The sequence below is a fragment of the Budorcas taxicolor genome, chromosome 1 (assembly GCF_023091745.1).
Source record: "Budorcas taxicolor isolate Tak-1 chromosome 1, Takin1.1, whole genome shotgun sequence".
In the NCBI taxonomy this organism is placed as follows: Eukaryota; Metazoa; Chordata; class Mammalia; order Artiodactyla; family Bovidae; genus Budorcas; species Budorcas taxicolor.
Genome location: NC_068910.1, coordinates 207,133,457 through 207,153,878, shown reverse-complemented (window position 1 = coordinate 207,153,878; position 20,422 = coordinate 207,133,457). Strand labels below are relative to the sequence as shown.

The 20,422-nt window shown below is 50.7% G+C and overlaps 1 protein-coding gene across 3 annotated transcripts in view; it reads right to left on the bottom strand.

Annotated features, from left to right (window-relative positions):
- PKNOX1 (PBX/knotted 1 homeobox 1) overlaps positions 1 to 6,895 on the bottom strand; it is a 44,718-nt gene extending 37,823 nt beyond the window's left edge. Inside the window, exon 1 of one of the 3 annotated variants that reach the window (XM_052637224.1) lies at positions 6,814 to 6,895. The gene's annotated coding sequence lies outside the window, so the exon portion shown is untranslated. Of the gene's footprint in view, positions 1 to 4,219; positions 4,240 to 6,813 lie in introns of those variants that run through there. The other 2 variants (XM_052637231.1, XM_052637239.1) reach the window with 2 other exon arrangements.
- Between the last annotated feature and the right edge of the window lie 13,527 nt (positions 6,896 to 20,422).

Sequence of the window (20,422 nt, the reverse complement as noted above, 5' to 3'; positions counted from 1 at the left end):
GGCCAAAAAATTAAAAAATTAACATTATCAAGTCAAAAGGGTCCATAAGAAAGCAAATCTCAGAAAAGTACTCAAAAAGAGTTGAGAATTAGTCCATCTCCTGTTTTCATTCCTTTCACGTAAGAATCACCCAAAGAGATATGAAGATCAAGGGGAAAAAAAAAAAAAAGATTCTAGAAAGAAAAAAAGAGGCCGTGAATGAGGCTCCGGTCCTTTCCCCAGCCTGGGTTCCAGGCACTCAGGAGCTTAGCTGGCCTGCTCTCCAGCCAGGAACTCCGGAGCTGGCGATGTAGAGCCCTCTGGCATCTGGGGTCTCAGAACAGGGGCTTCTGGGCAAGGCGGGGCACCCATGAGAGAGAATTTGACACTCTACACTGACTCTATCGGAGAGCAGGGATTTTTGGTGCTCTGATGACAGAGAAAAATCAAAGAGCAAGGAGGCATTGGGAACCCCACTGGAACAGAGGTTTCTAGATTTAGGTTTCCAGCATTTATTCCCATGGGTCCCTTTAGATTCTAATCAAGAGTTAAGAGCAATTTACATAGGCTCTGTGTTGACACCCATCACACTACATACTGGTCATCACAAGGTTAAGAGTCCAGTGAGTCCAGTGAGAGAAAATACCCTCCCTTTCCCCTTTTATTATTTCCCCAACAGTTATACTGTTTGATCCATCTGATCCAGACCTACTGGTTTCAGGGGAGCACCGAGTCAGCCAGCACTCTTCCTGAAGAGGGCCCGCTGGTAACTGTGTGTGGCTTTGAGGGCCACACACAGCCTCTATCACGTCTTCTTTTTCCTCTGCAGTATACCATGGATGGTTCCAGGACTGTACAAAATGGGCCACAGTGGGACGCGGCACACAGGCCTGTCGCTTACCCACCCCTGGCCTAGAGTTTAGCTGTCCCAAGAGACACATTATACTATAACCCCAGCTACAACGTGCTCTAACTCAGCCTCAGTGATGCAGTCTCTTGCATTTTTCATTTAGTCCACACACATGCTGAGGTGTCCGGCAGCTCCCTCCCTTCCCGGTTGCCAGGCCCACCCAGCAGAGGCTCAGGTCTCCCAGCAGGGAGGGTCCTCAGCTACTCTCAGAAGCTGCTCTATGAGCAGGATCAACTCCATCCACACAGAAATGCAGGAAATTCTGGGGTCATTTCCGTTTCAGTGGCTGTGAGAGCTGGTAATGAAGCCGGAAGAGGATGGAGAGACAGTACAAACTACCCCTTTAGACCGAGGGTGGGGGGTGCGGAATTGATGATCCTTCTCTAAACCAAACCATAAAGCTGAGAGAGCTGTTAAGGACCCCAAGAAAACTGTCAAAATTCTATATTCAAAATAAGAGACCTTATCCAACACCCCTGGAGGATAGTAGCTGTATGTCACTACAGCGCCATCAGTCTTCATTCTTGTATGGGAAGGGCTGTGACTGGCTAGAGAACCAGCCGCCTGCCCCCACCACCCCCCCAACCCCGACCCCGCCAGGCACCCCCTCCTCCCTCCCCTTCCATCCGCCTTCACGTCCCTCTCCAGTGAGATGGTCAGTCAAGAACTCATTCTGAGGAGAAATGTTTGTCAAGAGATCACTTTATTTTTCGAGCAAGGTTTTGAGAGGCACCACTTGAAGTTTAATATAATAGTCAAGTAAAATCACAGATGTTAAATCCTGTCAAAACAAAATCGAGCCCAAAAAAGCCAACCACATACGTTCACGAGAGACACAGCAAAATTCCAACAACAAAGGTGTTTAATGGTTTCCGAATCCCTTTCAGTAAATTCTGAGCTGAAAGGCCTATCACAGCTGGTAGAATTTAAACTCACATCACAGCTTTGTGTTTAAAACCATGACTACCACTCTCATCATTAAAAATGGACATTTGAAACTTTCATGATATACTTGCTGTTAATGGTCAATGAGTATCTTTTAGGTTCAATAGGAACCCAACGCTTCAAGGCAAGGGTTATGTCATGGTACCATCTTTCTCCTGAGGGCACTGTCTGAGCTCAGGGAAAGAGCACTGTGGACATGGGCCTGGCAGCCTTGTCCCTGCCCTGATCCGGCTGGCGCTCAGCTTGGCAGGCCAGAGGATGATCAAATAAACACAGGAAACAACAAGACCCACGTGCTTGAAAGGCTCCATCTACACCAGCAGGGACAGCCACACACACGCGAAACCAGAATCACAGAACTGTAGTAACACCGCAGATACACGCTGAAAATGAGAAACATGTCAATTACATAAATACATGAAAATACACATAACACTGACTAAAAATACAACTCAAAATAGCTGATGAATATGTAAAAACTTATGCCTATTCCATTAAAGTCGGGTTCCACACAAGGTGGTTTGCAAAATGCTGTTCCAGGGCATTACTTCTCAACCAGGGGGAATTTTTGTCCCCCAGCAAATGCATGGAACTATCTGAAGACATTGTTGGTCATTACACTTGTTGGTGGGGGTCCCGCTGGCATCTGCTAAAATCCTACAATGCATAGGACAAGAAGTACCCAGTCCCAAAAGTCAACAGGGGCCCAGCTTTGAACCCCTGCCCCAGAGGATCACAGGCGTGTTTCATTTATGCAACAATAAACTGTGATCTTATTTTTAAAAAGATACTTTGCATCAACACGTAACTGAATTTATAATACTGTAAAATTAAATTCGATTTTTTAAAGCAAAAAAAAAAATTTAAAAACCTTGATAAAATGTTTCAGCTATAGTATGGCATACACTGAGGGCTTGCCAAGCTCTCATGAAGGTACTTTCTGCAAATCCAACGAGACTGTTGAGGAAACTGCAATCACAATTCCTACCACCTACAGTCCCTTCCAAGTGACCCACCCCACTGCAGGCCCTGTGGAAAGGGAGTGGCTGTGAGCTGGCAAAAGCCCACCCCTCCTTGGGGCACCTGGGGGACATGGTGGAGGGCGAGACAATTGTCACCCTGTCTCTGGGGTGGGCAGGGTGTGTGAGGAGAGCAGAAGAGGATAAGGCGGGCAAAGTTGAGGAGCAGAGAGTGTGCAGAAGCAGCAGACGGTTGAGATCAACAAGGGAAGAGCAAGCCCTGAATGTCAAGGCTGGGGTGGCAGCCAGATCCCGCCATGCCCCAAGCTGCAACTCCATCCACCCCCAGGCCCAGCACTACCCGGGTCATTGGACTCCACTAGGTTCCTTTCTCCCTATTCCTGTGTGACCTGCCGGTGAAGTAAGCCTGCTGCCTGGCGCCCCGGGGGCCTGAGTACGGCAGCCAGGCGTTAAAGACATGAACACCAGAGGCATTTCCCACCACGTGCCCTGTGGCCTCTCCCCGACAAGGCCAGAGGCTGCGCCAAATGACAGACACCTGTGGGGTGGCAGGGTCGCCCTGAGTAGAATAATCCCCAGACAGGAGTACATGACCCCACACTGGGCAGGCAGTGTGCCTGCCTGAAGGGAAGGGAGGGCTGGGGGTCTATTGGCTGGACCTGTCCGGACAAGCGCATCCTAACACTGGAGAGAAGGCTAAAGACAATGGGAACTAACAACGTTCACCAATGCACAGGCCCTCGGTCCCAAAACCTGACTGATCAGCGCTTTTCAAGATTCTAGAAGAGCTGGAGGACTTTCACCCAGGGAAGCTGAGATGGAATGAAGCAGCTACTCTGTCCCCTCCGCAGGTCCCCAGAAGTGACCTCAGACCATAGAGCTTCCACATCCAGAGTCTGAAACCACCTTGCCAGACAAAAAGTTGGCTGGGCCAGCAACCGGCACAGTGTGCAAACCTCCCAGAAACAGTGAGTAGACCAGTGAGGCTGACACACCAAGACGAGGACAGCTGCCAGCCGAGGGCACCCAGCAGCCAGGTACCCTGACCATTTGCTGGCCAGGTGGGCAATACGGCCAGAGGGGCCTTATCTGACAGTCTCTACAGCCAGGTCTTTCCAACCAAATGCCTCTGCCTCCCAGTCCCTGAATGTTGATTCCAACAATTTCTCAACTGAACCCTTTCAACACTATACTCCACTTTCCTAAACGACTTGTACAAGACAGAACTGTAACCTATCCCACGTGTGAGTCATCACTACTGGTGTCAGACAGTTACTCCAGTGACTCACCCTGCTATGACCCCAGACAGTTCAGTTCTGGGTTCCCTGAGCTGTGCTGTTTCTACTTCCTCATCACCCCTGCCCTCATCACCAGCATTATGAGGAAGAAAAAGGGGGGCACCTACATATTCCTAGGAAGGGATGCGCTGACAGCAAATCCACTGCTAGTGCAGAGGCTCTTAACTTGGTCTCTGTGAACCTGAATGAGAAAAAAATCACATCTTTATAACATCTGGCTGAAATTTAGCACTCATTCAATTCCACAGGTAGTCGCAAAATCCTGGAATTTGCACAGCACCTGTGACTTCTTCACTAACAGAAACTACAAATATTTTCACAAAACATTAGCACTGTACAAAAATCTCAAAGTGTCACTTATACTCATCAATACTCAAAAAGAATTAGATCTGGTGTTCCATCTGTTACTACGTGAGCTAATAAAAGCAGGTAAGGAAATTCATCACAAGTTTATTTCAATATTTTTGATAACTGTTGCTGCTAAGTCACTTCAGTCGTGTCCGACCCTATGTGACCCCATAGACGGCAGCCCACCAGGCTCCCCTGTCCCTGGGATTCTCCAGGCAAGAACACTGGAGTGGGTTGCCATTTCCTTCTCCAATGCATGAAAGTGAAAAGTGAAAGTGAAGTCGCTTAGTCGTGTGCGACTCTTAGCGACCCCATGGACTGCAGCCTACAAGGCTCCTTCATCCATGGGATTTTCCAGGCAAGAGTACTGGAGTGGGGTGCCATTGCCTTCTCCGATAACTGTATTTCAGTATAACAGGTTATTATTATTATCAAACTGTATTTGATAACTGTATTTCAGTATAATAGGTTCTCTTCCTGATCCTATTTTATTTTTTTAAAAACCTTTGTGCCAAGAGGAGGAGACCAGAGGTCTGGGGAGGGCAGGAAAGGCCCCCTGGGGCGCATGATTTGCATCACTCTAGAGGTTTCAAAGTGTTCTGAACAGTTTCAATTAGTTTGCAACAAAAGAGAGTTACGCTAGAATGTTACTATTCCCCCAGTACCTTTCACTGATCCTAAGTGGTACTTTCCTAAAGTTACAACACACTGAAACAGACATGTAAATATCTGTGCCCTAGAGGACAGCATTAACACCCAGTATCATTAGTGTCTGCACTTAGATCATCAGCATGGGATGTTCACCTTTCCAGTCCTGCCTCATACGATATTTCACCAACTGTAATCCCCACTTGTAAATCTCTGAAGTAGGAAGGGTCCTTCGGAAAGCCCTGTGTGCTACAACTCTATTCCACAACCATGCTGAACGAAACGCACGACTCTCTCCACGCTGGGAAAGTGAAGGAAAAAACCGGTAAAGGCAAATTGGAGTCAGTGGGCCACCTTCCAAACCCACGTACACCTAGATTTGAGAGCATCACCAGCAACTGTACTGGCAGAATTTTCACATTTCACTTCGATTTTTCCACACAGTATTCAGAAAACACTGCATAAAACATTATACAAGTACATAAGCCCTTTCTTAATATGTCAGGAGAAATCATACAAGTATATCCAACAAAAGCTGAGGGTTTCATTTAGCATAAAGCGGGAAGTATCCCTACCAGTAGCTTCTACTGAAAACTAAGTCTTAGGATCAAAATTGTTAATCACAACCTCCTTACAAACGGCAAATCTACCCCGGATGGTGCAGGTCTGCGATCAAAGTTACCGAATGCACATTCGCGTCAGTACAGGTATTCCCCTCCCCCTCCCCAGCATCCGCCTTCCGCCCTCACCCCGGGACTCCGACCCGGGCAGCACGCACTAAGACGGATTCAGGAGTCGTGCATCACAAAGGAAAGCCTAACGGGCCCAGCCTCTGAACCACTAACGACGCCGCGTCCCAGCAGCCTCTGCGCTGAAATAAAGCAGACTCCTCTTTCCCTGCCTCTCTTGAGGTGACTCACGACCTCTCCCTCAAGGAATGTGGGAGCCAGCGGGCGGCCGGGCCGGGCCCCACACCGCCGTCCTCTAGTTCTAGTCGGCCGTTTGCCACCCGCGACGCCTGTGTCACTCGTTCCAGACACCGCGCACCCCGGGCTCCCTAACAACCCGGGACCCGCCGGCCACCGCCCGGCCTCTGGGACCCCGGAAGCCCGAGGAGCGCGACGCCCCCGCCTCACGGCCGCCGAGCACCCCGCCGCCGCCTCGCGAACGCCCGCCCCGCGCGCCCCCGAGCGGCCCCGCCCCCGCGCCCTGGACGCCGGCCCCGGCCCCGCCCCCGCGCGCGCCCGCTCCCCGCCCCGCCCCCGCGCGCCCCCTCAGCCCGGCCCCCGCCCCCGCCGCGCGCCCCCGCGCCCCCCGCCCCTCCCGCGCAGGGGCGCGCGCCGCGCTCCGAGAGGGACGGTTAGGAGCGCGCGCTTCGCCGCGGGCCCCGCGCGGCGGCGGCGGCGCCTTCCAGAAATTTCCGCGTCCCTAAGCCCACACCGAAAAACAAGCGGGGCGCGCCCCCGCGCCGGCCCGGCCCTCAGCGCCCCTCCCCGCGGCCGCTGCTCCCCTCCCCCACCCGCGCCCCCTCCCCGCCCCCTGCCCCGGGCGGCAGGTCCGGCGCGGCCCTCCCGGGCGGCGGCGGCCCGCGGAGACCCGGCTGGCGGCGGCGGGGCGGCGGCTGCGGCGCCGGCGGGCCGGCGTGATTGATAGGGACGGGGCGGCGGAGCGGCGGCGGCGGCGGAGCGGTTGAGTGACAGCTTACCTGGGTGCCAATCTTCATCACACTGACAAGCGGCTGCAGCAATCGGGACCCGCAGTGCCGCGCCCGCGTCCAACCGTCACGCCGACGCTGGGCCACGCGACACAGCCTCGCTCAATGGGAGGAGGGCGACGCCGACGCGCGCTGCATCAATATTCACAGTGAGGGCGGGGCCTGAGGGTCCCGGGCCCCGCCCCGTCCCTGCGCCGCGGCGGCTGGAGGCGGGGCCTGGGCGCCGGGGGCGGAGAGTGAGCCGGGGGCGGGCGGCGGCCGGCCCCGCCCCCGCCTCGCAGTCGGGACCCGCCCCCAGCCGCTGGGCCGCGGCGCGAAGAGCGGCCCGCCCCTCAGGCCGCGAGCCCCGCCTCACTAGTGTGGAGCTGGAGGCGTGGCCTGCTAGCGTCACGCCCCCTCCGCTCTTTCCTCAGAGACCGGGGGAAGTGTGTGGAGCGAGCTTGGGTGGGCGAAACCATCCGCGATGGTCAGGCGGGGAGGGCGGGCCGTACCATCCGCGGGAGGAGCCCTGAATGAGCGCCCTGGCGATGCAGGGCAGGCCAGTCCTGGGCTGTCCTCGGAGGCCGGGCCGTGCGGGCATCTGCCGCCCAGGCCCCTAGTCTGCGCGGCGCCCCCTTGGTGTGCAGGTCCGAGGCAGTCCCCTGCTTTCTTCCCGGAGGTTGCACACGTGCGCCCCGAGAGCGGCGGCAGTGCCCAGCGACCAACCTGACCCCCGGTGCCCTGAGCCGCGGTCTGGGCTCCAGCCACCGCTGCAGGCTCGCCTCTGGTACCGCGCTCTGCCGTCAGACACCTGTCCCCCGGTGGCCCACGCAGGCCCCATCTGCCAGTGAAGTGGTACCTCTTAGGGCGACGCGGAAAGTATGGTGTATCTCAAGGCGGACTTTCGAACACGGTGCTGCAGCGAGCCCGCGGGTCCCTCTGGTGGCCTTGCCCTCCAGGAGGTTAAGGAAAAGGCAAGGCCTTTCCTACCGCAGAGGCATGGGGCCCAAACGGCTGTCCATTTCTACAGAAACATTCCTCCTTGGTGGGGTCTCTGTCTGGAGAAGGGCTCGCACGCTGCCCCGGGACCCAGGACTGGAACTCGTGGAGGATGCCTGGTGATTCAGGAGGGAGTCAATGGGGAGCCGCCGGGAAGGACCTCCCTCCTAAGTCTTCAGGACTCCACCAGCACCATGAAGCTGCAGGCAGTCTGCGTGGTCCTGCAGAAATGCTCCGTTTTCCAGAGAGAAGGCTGTGATAGCAGCGCCTGGGCTAGGATGCAGTGAGCCACTGACCAGTGGAGAGTTGGAGGGAAGGGACCCACACAATTCAGTGGTGCAGACCAGCTACCTGTGTTTGCAGGGCCCAGTGCAAAGTCAGAATGAACGGTCCCTTGTTCAAGAGTCACTAAGAATTTTAAGACAGGGACAGAAGATTATTATACCGGGCTGGGGCCCCAACTGATGGCACTGCTCACAGGCACCCTGAAGCAGCCCTGCCCTGGCTGGCTTCACCCTCTCCCCACCTGTGACTGAAGCTTTCACCTGGTTCCCATCAAGTGTGTGAGGCGGGAGAGGTCTCTGTCCAGGAGAACCTGGGGATGTGCTGTCCCCTGATGGCCCAAAACAAGTCCCAAGGCAGTTGAGACCCCGGCCCTGCACCCCTGTCTGGCCTCTATGCCTGGCCTCCTCTACCCAGGCCCCCCGTGATCTGCCTGCCCTTCCTCTCCTTCTCTTCACAGGGCCAGCTCCAGAGGAGAAAGGGCTGGAAGCGTCGTCAGTGACATTGGCCCAGAGGCTCACACATCTGGGGGCCCTTTTTAGGAAAAGTAAGTGGAAAATGAGGTAGAAGTGGGGCCTTTGCTTTCCTCTGCCTCCACCCATGGCCTCCCCCCAGTGGTGGCACCAGGGTGGTTTATGAACAATAAAGAAAGGTTTGTGCACAATGGGCGTGTCTGCCTACTTTCTTCCCAATTTCTTTGTTAAAGACTTGCTGCTATTACCCCAAGGACCACATTTAGGTGTATGAAGTAAAAAGCCACGTATAACTGTTCATAGAACTACCTGGATGACAGCAGGTGCTGTGAGGCCAGGAGGGGAGGAGGGAAGGTGGGAGCAGGCAGGCAGGTGAAGGAGCTTTGCAGGACCCGTGGGGAAAGGTAGAAAGAACTCTGCTCAGGTGCCAGTGGGACAGACAGAGCCTCACTCCGTGCAGCCCTGTCTCAAGCTGGAGAAGGTGGGGGAGAATGTAGGGGAAAGGTGAGCCTTGAACCCTGCCTGGCAGAGCATGTGAGACAGTGCACAAAGCCTATGGCAGCCAGGATGGGGTGCAAGGTGCTGTACTCGCAGGGAAGATTGCAAGGTGAAAGCTGGAGGAGATGCGGGGAGGCAGGATTGGGGTCATCTTTAGAGGATGTCTGGGATCTGGGGCTTTGGTAAAAAAAAAATGAGTGGGGGAAAAAACCCTACAAATAAGGGCGAATCTCTTGGCTTGTCAAGGCAGCCAGCACAGCAGAGAATAAGCCACTTCAGTTTGCACAGGTGGACAGGAAGTCACCAGCGATGAGTCAGACCACATTGCTGCTATGCTCAACCCCTCCAAGAGTTCCCCATCTCATTTAGAGCAAAAGTGAAGTCCATGCAGTGCCTGTGAGGTCTCTACCATCCCTCTCCCTTCCACACCTCTGACCTCAGCTCCTGCCACCCTTCCCCTCACCTGCTCTGTTCCAGCCAGCCTCCTAGCTACTCCTAGCTCACTCCAAGTGTGATTCAGCCTCAGGGCCTTTGCACCGCTGATTTCCTGTGCTTAAAGCACTCTTCTCAAAGGTATCTCCATGGCTCTCTCTCACTCCATGAAGTCTTTCTCAACTTCACTTTCTCAAAAGAGGTTTAAAATTGTAAACTCCCAACCCATTCCCTACCCTGCTTCCTCCTCCTATGGTACTTCTGTAGATACATGTAGCTTGCAATGTAGTTGTATAACCATGTAACTTATTTACAGGTAACATATGATACTACTGTGTAACCATGTAGCTTACTTACATGTAAGGTACAATGTAACTTATTTACATGTAAGGTATGATGTAACTGTATAACCATGTAGCTTATTTACATGTAACGTACAATGCAACCACATAACCATGTAACTTTTACTGTGTCTATCCTCCAATACCCCCACCCCCTGTACACACACATAAATAATAGAATCTAAGCTCCAGAAGACCAAGAATTTTACTCTGTTTTGTTCACTGATGTATGCCAAGCACCCGTGCTAGTACCTCGCAAATAAATATTTGTTGAATGAATGAACCAGTGCTTCTAATAAATGGTATATTGGCTATCTATTGCTTTGTAACAAATTATCCCAAACTTAGTGTCTGAAAACAACATACATTATCTCACAGTCTCTGTGGGTCGGGAATCTGGGCATAACTTGACCGGGTCCTCTGCCTCTGGGTGGGTCATGAGTGGCCTCCAGGGCTGTGGTCTCACTTGATGGCTTGACTAGGGAAGGATCCATTTCCAACCTCACATGTTTGTGGAGAGATGGACTGAGGGCCTCAGGTCCTTGCTGGTTCTTGGCTGGAGGCCTATTCAGTTTCTTTGCCACACGGACCTCTCGAGAGAGAAGATGGAGAGAAGAGCCAGCAGGTTGCTTCATCAAAGCCAGCAAGGAACAGAGTCAGCGTGGAAGACAGAAGTTGCAGTGTTGTATAAAGTAATCCCAGAAGCATCTTCCAATCAATCACCCTTGTCTATTCTGTTGGTTAGAAGCATGTCTCAGGTCCTGCCCAAATACAAGGGGAGGGAACACCAGGAAGACACAAACAGCAGAGAGAGAGAATCCCCCAGGACCATCTTAGAGCCTGCCCACGTGGCATTTCTTTTTCTGTGTAAAAGGGACAGTGTGATGTAGTTAGGAGAGCCCTGGGCTTGCAGTCTACAGTGCTGGGTGTGGACAAGTGGCTTTGCCACTTGTCACGTGAATGTGGATGAGGCCACGTCACCTCCCTGAGATCCAGTTCCCTGCTTTCCATGGGGATGGTCATGAATCTCTCAGGGAATTCTGCAGAGGAGGCAGTGAGCTGTGTAGGAAGGCCTCCAGCATACCTGCAGATGTCCATGGTTCTTCAGGCTTGACCCCCCATTTTCCCCAGAAGACAGTTCAACAATGAAGTCCCTAAAAGATGAGGGCAGGAGACACTGCCCTCACCTGTGAAACAGCCTCCCTGAGGACCCCAGCCCAATGCAGCAGGGAAATGGCAGCCATGGCAGGGTTAAAGCATGATGTTGGCCCGAGATGAAATGATGACTCTCAGGCAGACATGCAATCACCGGGTGGCAAACAGCTTCCTGAGCTCATTGATTGATTGAGGGAACAGTAAGATGTCACAGCCTGTTCAAAGGAAAATGCGAAGAACAAACACTTATATAGGCTGGAATATTGGCGTGAACTTACAATTTGTGCAAAACTGGCTTTGAGTGGAAGGATTTGACAGCCATGGGGTGAGGGTTGTCCCTTCATCACATAGTCAACAATGGAGGGACATCTGCATTGTCACCCATTCCTGACAACTTAGACTGTAGAAGAGCTCAAAGACAATGAAAAACTGGAATCAGAAAACCCAGAAGGTTAAGCTCTAAAGAGAGCAGTTTCTCACTGGAGATGCCCAGCAAACATGTCATTTGTTCCAGGTCTTCATATACTAGTAATAAACTAGTGTATTACTTTGCTGGGGCTGCTGTAAAAAAGTGCCACAGACTGCGTGTGAGTGCCTGTGCTTAAATAATTTCATATATGTTTGTGTTTATTGGCTGTGCTGGGTCTCTGTTGCTGTTGGGCTTTTCTCTAGTTGGGGTGAGCAGGGAATACTCTCTAGTTGTGGTGCATGGGCCTCTCATTGGAGTGGCTTCTCTTGTTGCTGAGCATGGGCGCATGGGCTTCAGTAGTTGCAACACATGGGCTTAGTTGCCCCGCAGCACATGGAATCTTCCCAGACCAGATCGAACCAGCGTTTCCTGTGTTGGCAGGTGGTTTCTTTACTTCCCAGCCACCAGGGAAGCTCCAGACTGCATGGTTAAGCAACAGCTATTCTCTCAAGTCTGGAGGCCAGGAGTCCAAGATCAGGGTGTGGACAGAGCTGGTTCCTTCTGAGGCTGGAAGAACAGCCTGCAGTCACTGTCCACAGTGATTTTGCAGCCCAAGAAGATAAAATCTGTCATATATACATACACACATATATATCAGCTGCTACTACAAAAAGCCAACTTTCTGCCAGTTTTATCCTGACCTTTTATTAACCAAGTTTTTAAATTAAGTCTTCTTTATATAAATAAGTTCCCTGATACAAACTCATGTTTTTAGGCTGTGATTTTCTTCTTATCACTTTCAGGCACTCAGAGTCTTAACTGTAATACCGGATCTTCACTTAGATTTTTGCTACTTAAACTGTATTGTTCAGTTAAAAAGAAAGAAAGAAAGATTACGAAGCACCACCTGAGGACGGCAGTAGCGGTTCTCCGCCTTTCCCTGTGTGCACAGCCTTTGACAACTTTGCCAGTGAAAGAGCTTTGTCCCGGCCGTGCCCCAGAACAGCTGTGCCCATGGCACAAAGCTTTGCTTGCGGCTCCTATTTCACAGCAATCATTTCTCCCTGGCCTTGTCGCGGTCACTCCACGATGACTGCCCACCCCTCAGACCAACCACAAGTTCGGGAAATTGGCTGCTCCCGATGAAAGCTGGGTGGTGACCCCTTTACAGCAGGACCCCATCAGACCTCCTTGGACCACTCGGCTGCCAGTGACACAGTGACCTGGCAACCAGCAACTTTCCAAACCCAGCTGCTGCCTCAGCTTCCTTTGTGATCGGGCCAGTTTCTAAATTAGGTTCACAGTCAAGAGGCATGGTCTGTGATGTCGTGCATGTGAAAATCTGTTTCTCCTTGAAGTACAAAAGTTAATACCAACAAAAGCTTTTGCAGGGCTGAGCTCACTTTGTTCTAGTCTTGGCCACCAGTGTTGGGGGTCCAGGGAGGTGGATGGACAAAACCCACCTCTGCCCAAAGCATCCAGCCAGGCTGTGCACCCACTTCCTGGTCTGAGAAATGGAACCAATAAGCAAAATTCAACTTCTCTTTGTTGTTTGCTATGAAGAGTGATCTGATTTTAACAGTACTCGAAGGTCCCTGGCTTATTTCACTGAGCTCAGTATCTTCAGCATTCCTCCATGTTGTAGCTCATGGCAGGATTTCCTTCTTTAAGGTGGACTAATATTTCATAGTCAAAACAGAGCACCTTGTTTATCCATTCACGCGTCAATGACACTTGGACTGTGTCCACCCTGTGGCTACTGTGAACAGTGCTGGTGTGAACACACTGTACAGATCCTTGTTTCACAAGTGGAATTGCTGGATCATATAGTAATTTTATTTTTAATTGCTTGAGGTATCACCATACCATTTTCTACAGTGGCCACGTAATTTGACATTCCCATCAGGAAGGCCCAAGGACTGCAATTTCTCCACATCTTTGCCAAAAGTTATTATTTTCTGGTTTTTGATAGTGGCCATTCTCATGGGTGTGAGGTGCTAGCAATGATTTTTAAGACTCTTGCTTTCAAATTTTTTTTGCTGTCTTTCCCTCCCCTCCTACCTTCTGAAATACTTAAAAGGTTATATATATATATATATATATATATATATATATATATATATCATAAAAAGAAATTCTTAAAATGAGGAATTGGGAAGTTTAAAGTTAAATTTCCCAGAGGGGTTGGAATGAATGACTTTATACCACCCTGAACTCTCCCGGCCAGAGCCTGCCCTGTCATACTTTACAGCTGGATTTGAGGTTCATGAAAATATACAGTATTATAAACTAAAACTACTTTAAACTCATTTTATTAATTTATTTAATCTTACAATAAGAAACAGATTCCCTGTTACTCAATGATAAATAGCATTCTATGAAAAATCCTTATTTGAAAAAACATGATTAGTGAGAACAGTGGCATGCTTCATATTCTGCAAATCTTTTTAACGTCTAGCTTAACAGAAGACAGCTGGATTCTCATGTCTGCTTCTGTCTTCAGACTGTTGTAATGTGTTGCTTCAGTTGATGTCTGTGAGGAAAGTTTGGCCTTGTGGAGATGTATAGCAGGATAATGGAGGAGAGTTTACAGACTCTCCACCTGGCATGAGGACATTTCTCTCAGGTTCGTTGCCACGTGGACTACAGCACCATAGCAAGGAACCTTTCCTAGTGTTAGACCAGACCGCACTGGTCTCTCTGGCTGGTTGGATGGATCTGTTTCTCACACACGATTTTGTAACGTGGCCATTTAGTCATTTGGAAAATATTAATTCCCTGAGTTATGCACTTATTCCAAATGTTGGCCCATTTCAGCGTGTCTGTGCTCAGTCACTCAGTTGTGTCTGACTCTTTGCAGCCCCGTGGACTGTAGCCTGCCAGGCTTCTCTGTCCATGGAATTTTCCAGGCAAGAATACTGGAGTGGGTTGCTATTTCCACCTGCAGGGGATCTTCCCGACCCAGGGATCAAACCTGCAACTCTTGTGGCTCCTGCATTAGCAGGCAGATTCTTTACCACTGAGCCACCTGGGAAGCTTGATCCATTTCACTAGACAATATAAAAATCAGAGTTGTAGGGAACGTAAATTGATGCAGATACTATGGATAACAGAAAAGAGATTCCTCAAAAAACAAACATAGAATCACCATATGATCCAGCTATTCCATTTCTGGTTTCCAGGCAAGAGTACTAGAGTGGGTTGCCATTTCCTTCTCCAGGGGATCTCCCCAACTCAGGGATTGAGCCCTGGTCTCCCACATTGCAGGCAGACACTTTAACCCCTGAGCTACCAGGGAAGCCCCTTCCAAAGCCTATAAAAACACTATTTCAAAAGATATATGCCTTCAGTGTTCACAGCAGCATTATTTACAATAGCCAAGACATGCAAACAACCTAGGTGTCCATCAGCAGATGAATGGATAAAGAAGGTGATTTATATAAGGGACATTCTTAGTGACACTGTCCTTCCTTTATGGTGAGAGTGTGTCAGTGAGCTGCCCGGGGACAAACAGGCAGGGGCTGCTGCCAGGTCTTCACCAGGGGCCCAGAAATATGCAAGGAACGTCTTAGTATTATCAGATAAGTACTTTTTTGTATCATTTATTTTTCAATTGAAGTATAGTTTATTCACAATGTTGTGTTAGTTGCAAGTGTACAGCAAAGTGATTCAGTTATAAATATATATGTACATTTTTTTTCAGATTTTTTCCCATTATAGGTTACTTATAATTCCCTGTGCTATACAGTAGGTCCTTGTTGTTTACCTCTTTTATGTACAGTAGTGTCTATCTGTTAATCCCAGACTGCTAATTTCTAAAAGGAGTCTTGACCATGCTGATCCCTGAACGGGTCTGGACACCCTCGCTTTGAGAAAAGCTGGTTAGGCGTGCGTGTCCCACGGGAGAATGCTGTCCTTGGAATGGTTTCTAGTTGGTTACCTGCCAGATCTCTCCAACATTGTCTTCTTCTTTCTGTCTTTCCCCTGCTTATTGTCCTGTAGCTGGGAGCCAGCATGGTGCGAGGTCCCAAGAGGGGGTTCAGTGGTCCGTGTGACCCTTCCTCTTTTTCTTTGGAGCAGAACCCTCATTTCACACACTCCCCCCAGCCCTCTCACTCCACAGGAACCATGCAAATATCATCTGTGCCAATCATTACAGATTGCTCAGTTCTGTAATCCCATAAGAGATCCCTTGTGAGCAGGTCGCCAAGCAGTGGGCATGTGACAACAGCGGCAGGAGGGAGCAGCCAGCGCGTGCGCCCGGGTGTCCAGGAGTCTAACAGGATTCAAGTCGCACAAAGCACACTCTCACACCGCAGAGGAACTTACCACGAATCAGCAACAGAGGTGACAGGAACCTTCCCACCACCACCCCAGTGTTTGGACCCTGTATCATCACACGCCCTTGGGGCAGAGTACACAGAACACAAGGTTTGCCCTTCTGACTATCTGCAGGCATCCAGGTCACGGTCTTGAGCCCAGGTAGCCCCGCCATCCCCTTCCATCCGCAGTGCTGCGTTATCTTGCAAAGCTGCGGCGCTGGGCCATGGAATGGCAGCTCCCCGCCCCTGGGGGAGGGCGGCGAGGGGGTCACAGTTCTGCCCTCTGTCTCTGCCTCATTGGAGGGGAACTGGGCAATGTTTGTCTTTCGGTGATTGGTTTATGGCACTGGGCACGGTGTCCTCAGGGGTTCATCCACGTGGTGGTGTGGGGCCGAATTTCCTTCCCTTATAAGGCTGAATGATAATCGTGCTGTATTCTGAAAGAGAGAAAGAGAGAGAGGATTTCTTGACTAGGTCAATGAGCAGTCAAAACACGATAATCAGCAGAGGGTAGAGTGGGGGGAACAGACCACACAGCAGGAAGGAGAAGGCTTGGGGTTCTGGGCGCACAGGGGACGGGGCCGGAGCCAGCACCCAGGTCCTGTTTTAAGGGAGGTGCCCACTCTGACAGGCTGGAGGAGACACAAGGCCAGAGCTGTGAGGTGACCCAGGGTGTGCGGCTGTCACTCGGCCTGGTCTCAGCCACCTTGGGTCTGGACGCGATTCCTGGGGCTTTGGGAAGGTTAGTTTCATGTGTCTGCGGGGCTGGGCTGGGGTCCCAACTGTGTGGTCAAACATCAGTCTAGATGCTGATGTTTGAGTCAGATTTTGAGTGCAGCAGTTCACCCTCTGCAATGCAGGTGGGCCTCACCCAACAGGTTGAAGGACTTAAGAGGAAAGATTGACTTTCCCTGGGGAAGAAGGAGTTTTCCCAGCAGACTGCTTACCTGAACTTCCAGCCTGCTAACCCGCTTGCACACTTGAGGCTTGCCAGCACCAACACGGCACGAGCCGGTTCCTTAAAAACAGTCTGTGTCTCTGCGTCTATGTGTGTGTCGTGGTTACGCCAGTCCCTCAGTCGTGTCTGACTCTTTGTGATCCCCCTGAACTGTAGTCTGCCAGGCTCCTCTGTCCATGGGATTCTCCAGGCAAGAATACTGGAGTGGATTGCCATTCCCTTCTCCAGCAGATCTTCCTGACCCAGGGATCAAAACCCAGTCTCCTGCATTGCAGATGGATTCTTTACCATCTGAGCCACCAGGGAAGCCCCATGTGTATGTACATATATCTATGTATCTTTCGTCCTTTTATACACATGGACATGAACTTGGGCAAACTTCGGGAGATGGTGAGGGATAGAGAGTCCATGGGGTTGCAAAGAGTCAGACACGACTGGGTGACTGAACAAACAAAAGCAACAACAATCTGTCTATCTATCTATCTTCCCATCCTGCTGGTTCTGATTCTCTGGAGACCTCTAAGACAGGACCCCTTTCTGTCTCTATGTAGGTCCTTATACACTGAGGCCACCAGGAAAGCAGCAGGCTTCATTTTTTTACTGCACCATTCTGTCCTTTCCTACTGTGGCCAGCAAGGTCCCTGTGGGAGGACCCTGGAGGGCTCGTGTCTGGGTTCATCCTAGAGGGATGATACAGTTGGGGGCTTAGCCTCGCAAGACATGCTTTTGAGTCCCGCTTCCTCTCTGCCCACAGCCATCAGGATCCTTGGGAAGGGTGTCCTGCCTGGAAGGGCTCACCTGCCTGGCTGAGGAAGAGTGAGTGAGGAGAGGGATCAGAGAGGACTCACAGACAGGCGGATGGCTGCCAGCCTCTCGCTTAACCCTGCCCAGCGGCTGGCCATGCTGACATTTGCAGGGCCTGGGGTCTCTGTGGCTTGCCGGGTAAGGCTGACAATGGAGGTCCAGGGGAGAGAGAGGAGGAGCTGGCACACTGTCCTCCTGCCCTTGAGATGGCTCAAAATTAGCACAAAAAGGAGCATTGAAACAAAACATTTTTTTCTTTTCTTCTTGCCCCCTCATTCTTGGCTCTTTTCCGAATCTTGCTGAAATGAATGTTTACCCTCTCTTGAGAAATCAGGGAACAGAGCTGCTGTTTCTACAATGTATTTTCAATGAGAAGGAAAGAGAGAACCAAGTCTGGGTGGGTGGCAGGCTGGCCGACAGCTGGCCGTCCTGCGGGCTGCACTGCCCTCTCTCTGCCCATCGGACTGGGTGGCCTCTCATGTGTTTGCATATGCACATATTACATGATCCAAATGCAGTTTTAGATAATGCAGATCAATATACGTCTCTTAGGTGCAAATATTGGGGCCAGTAGAAACATTAAAGAGTAGAATTATTACAGGAAAACAGTATTCATGCAATTAGAGACTGGGAAGAAACCTCCTGGTCCCTTTATATGGGGAGAAAACTGTCCGGACAAGTTGAAGGCTCTTGGCAGTCCCGAGGGCCATGAAGACAGGCTGGGCCCTCATCCCGCTGGGGCTGTTCAGGCTTAACTACCTCTTCAGGGCACCCTCTGTGACTGCCTTCAATTTGAACAAAGAACACAGAAGCTTTCCTGGTCAGGATTCAGATGTCTTGTGTAACAATGAGATGGAACCCTGTATAATTAGCTAAGTGTTTGCCAATTCCATATAAAAGTTTTCAAAGCCTTTTAAAAAGCATTTCTCACTTATTCAGATTCCCCTGTAAGCTTATTTATCTCACAGCCGAAGTGTTGGCTAACAAAGATGTTTCCACTCCTGGCTTGTTCTAAGCCTCAGCCATCCTGAATTCCTGAAGACACGTTTGCTCTCTGTTTTTAAAAATTAAGGAGGCCTTGAGCTACAGAGTAGTTTGGGGTACATTTTTGGTTCGCTTTTAGCAAGGTGTGCATTGGCTTTCTCCACGATTATCGTTTCTTGAAACAGCTGTGGGGCCCTGTTTCTGAGGCCAGGAAGAGTTCCTGCTTCCCCCTCCTCCATCAGTCACTTCAGCGGCTCAGGCGGAGGAACATGCACCCTCACCTGGCAGGGATGTTCTTCTTTTTTTAATGATTATTATTATTTTTAACTTACTTCTTTTTGGCTGTGCTGGGCCTTCTTTGCTGCCCGAGGGCTTTCTCTAGTTGCAGTGAGTGGGGGCTACTCTTCCAAATGAGGGCTTCTCGGTGCCATCTCTTGCTGTGAAGCATGGGCTCAGTAGCTGAGGTGTGGCAGCCTAGTTGCTCTGCAGCATGTGGGATCTTAGTTCCCTGACCAGGGATGGAACCCACACCCCCTGCATCAAAAGGATGAACCACTGGACCACCAGGGAAGTCCCTGGGAGGGATGCTCTTGATAAAACCCAGAGGCATTCTTTTCCTTTCAGAAGGTGTTTTTTTTTTTTTTTTTGCACCAGTCTTTAGCTGATGCACTTTGCCTTATCACAGAAAGCTCAGGGGTTTGTAAGAAGCCCACAACATCGTCTCAAGCAGGGGCAGGTTTGCTGGTCTGCAACAATGCAGCATGAACTCTGATGCTTCCCAGGTGGCTCAGTAAAGAATCCACTTGCAATGCAGGAGACCTGGCTTTGATCCCTGGATCAGGAAGATCCCCTGGAGAAGGGTATAGCAACCACTCCAGTATTCTTGCCTGGAGAATTCCATGGACAGTGGAGTCTGGCGGGCTACAGGACCCAAAGAGTGGGACGCGACTGAGCCACTCTCACTTTTTTTCAAGTCACTAAGCACATTTCTTCCAACATAGCCCCAGTGTTATGATGGGCACAGCTTTCCCGGATGAATCAGCCCCTCCCGTCGGCTCACAAACTCCCCACACTCAGGGCACCCTCTCGTGTCAACATGAGTTGGGTTGGTGGGAATTAACCAGCTCTGCACCTCCTTTTTTTGTTTTTTTTTGAAAGTGAAAGTGAAGTCGCTCAGTCGTGTTCGATTCTCTGCGACCCCGTGGACTGTAGCCTACCAGGCTCCTCCGTCCATGGGATTCTCCCGGCAAGAATACCGGAATGGGTTGCCATTTCCTTCTCCAGGGGATCTTCCCGATCCAAGGATTCAACCCAGGGATTGAACCCAGGTCTCCCACATTGGAGGCAGACGCTTTAACCTCTGAGCCACCAGGGAAGCCTTTTTGGGGGGGGGTGGGGGGGAGGTGATATAATTGCTTTACAATGTTGAGTTAGTTTCTGCTGTACAATGGAGTGAATCAGCTATACATGTATATATATACATCCCCTCCCTCTTGAGCCTTCCTCCCACCCCCTATCCCACCCCCCTAGGTCATCACAGAGCCCTGAGCTGAGCTCCCTGGGCTCTATAGCAGCTCCCACCAGGCATCTATTTTACACACAGCGGTGTGTACATGTCAATGCTCTCTCCCAGTTCACCGCACCCTGCCCTTCTCCCTCAGCTCTCTTTGTATGCGTCTTTATTCCCTGCATCTTGTTTTTATTCACTCTGCTCATCTGCCTTTGGAAACTGGTGATTTATAAATAAATATTTATTATTGATCATTGACAAGATGGGAAATGTTATGCATGTGGAACTCCAGAAATAAGTCACCAGTGACTGGCCAACCCATTTTTTATCTATTGCAAATATATTTCCTGCATCAGCAGTTTGCCCAGATGGCCTTCCAGTTTGTCCTATGAAGATGAGATCTTGCCATGGAGCTATGATGCTTGGAACATTTTATCTTCCTCTTCATGGCCCT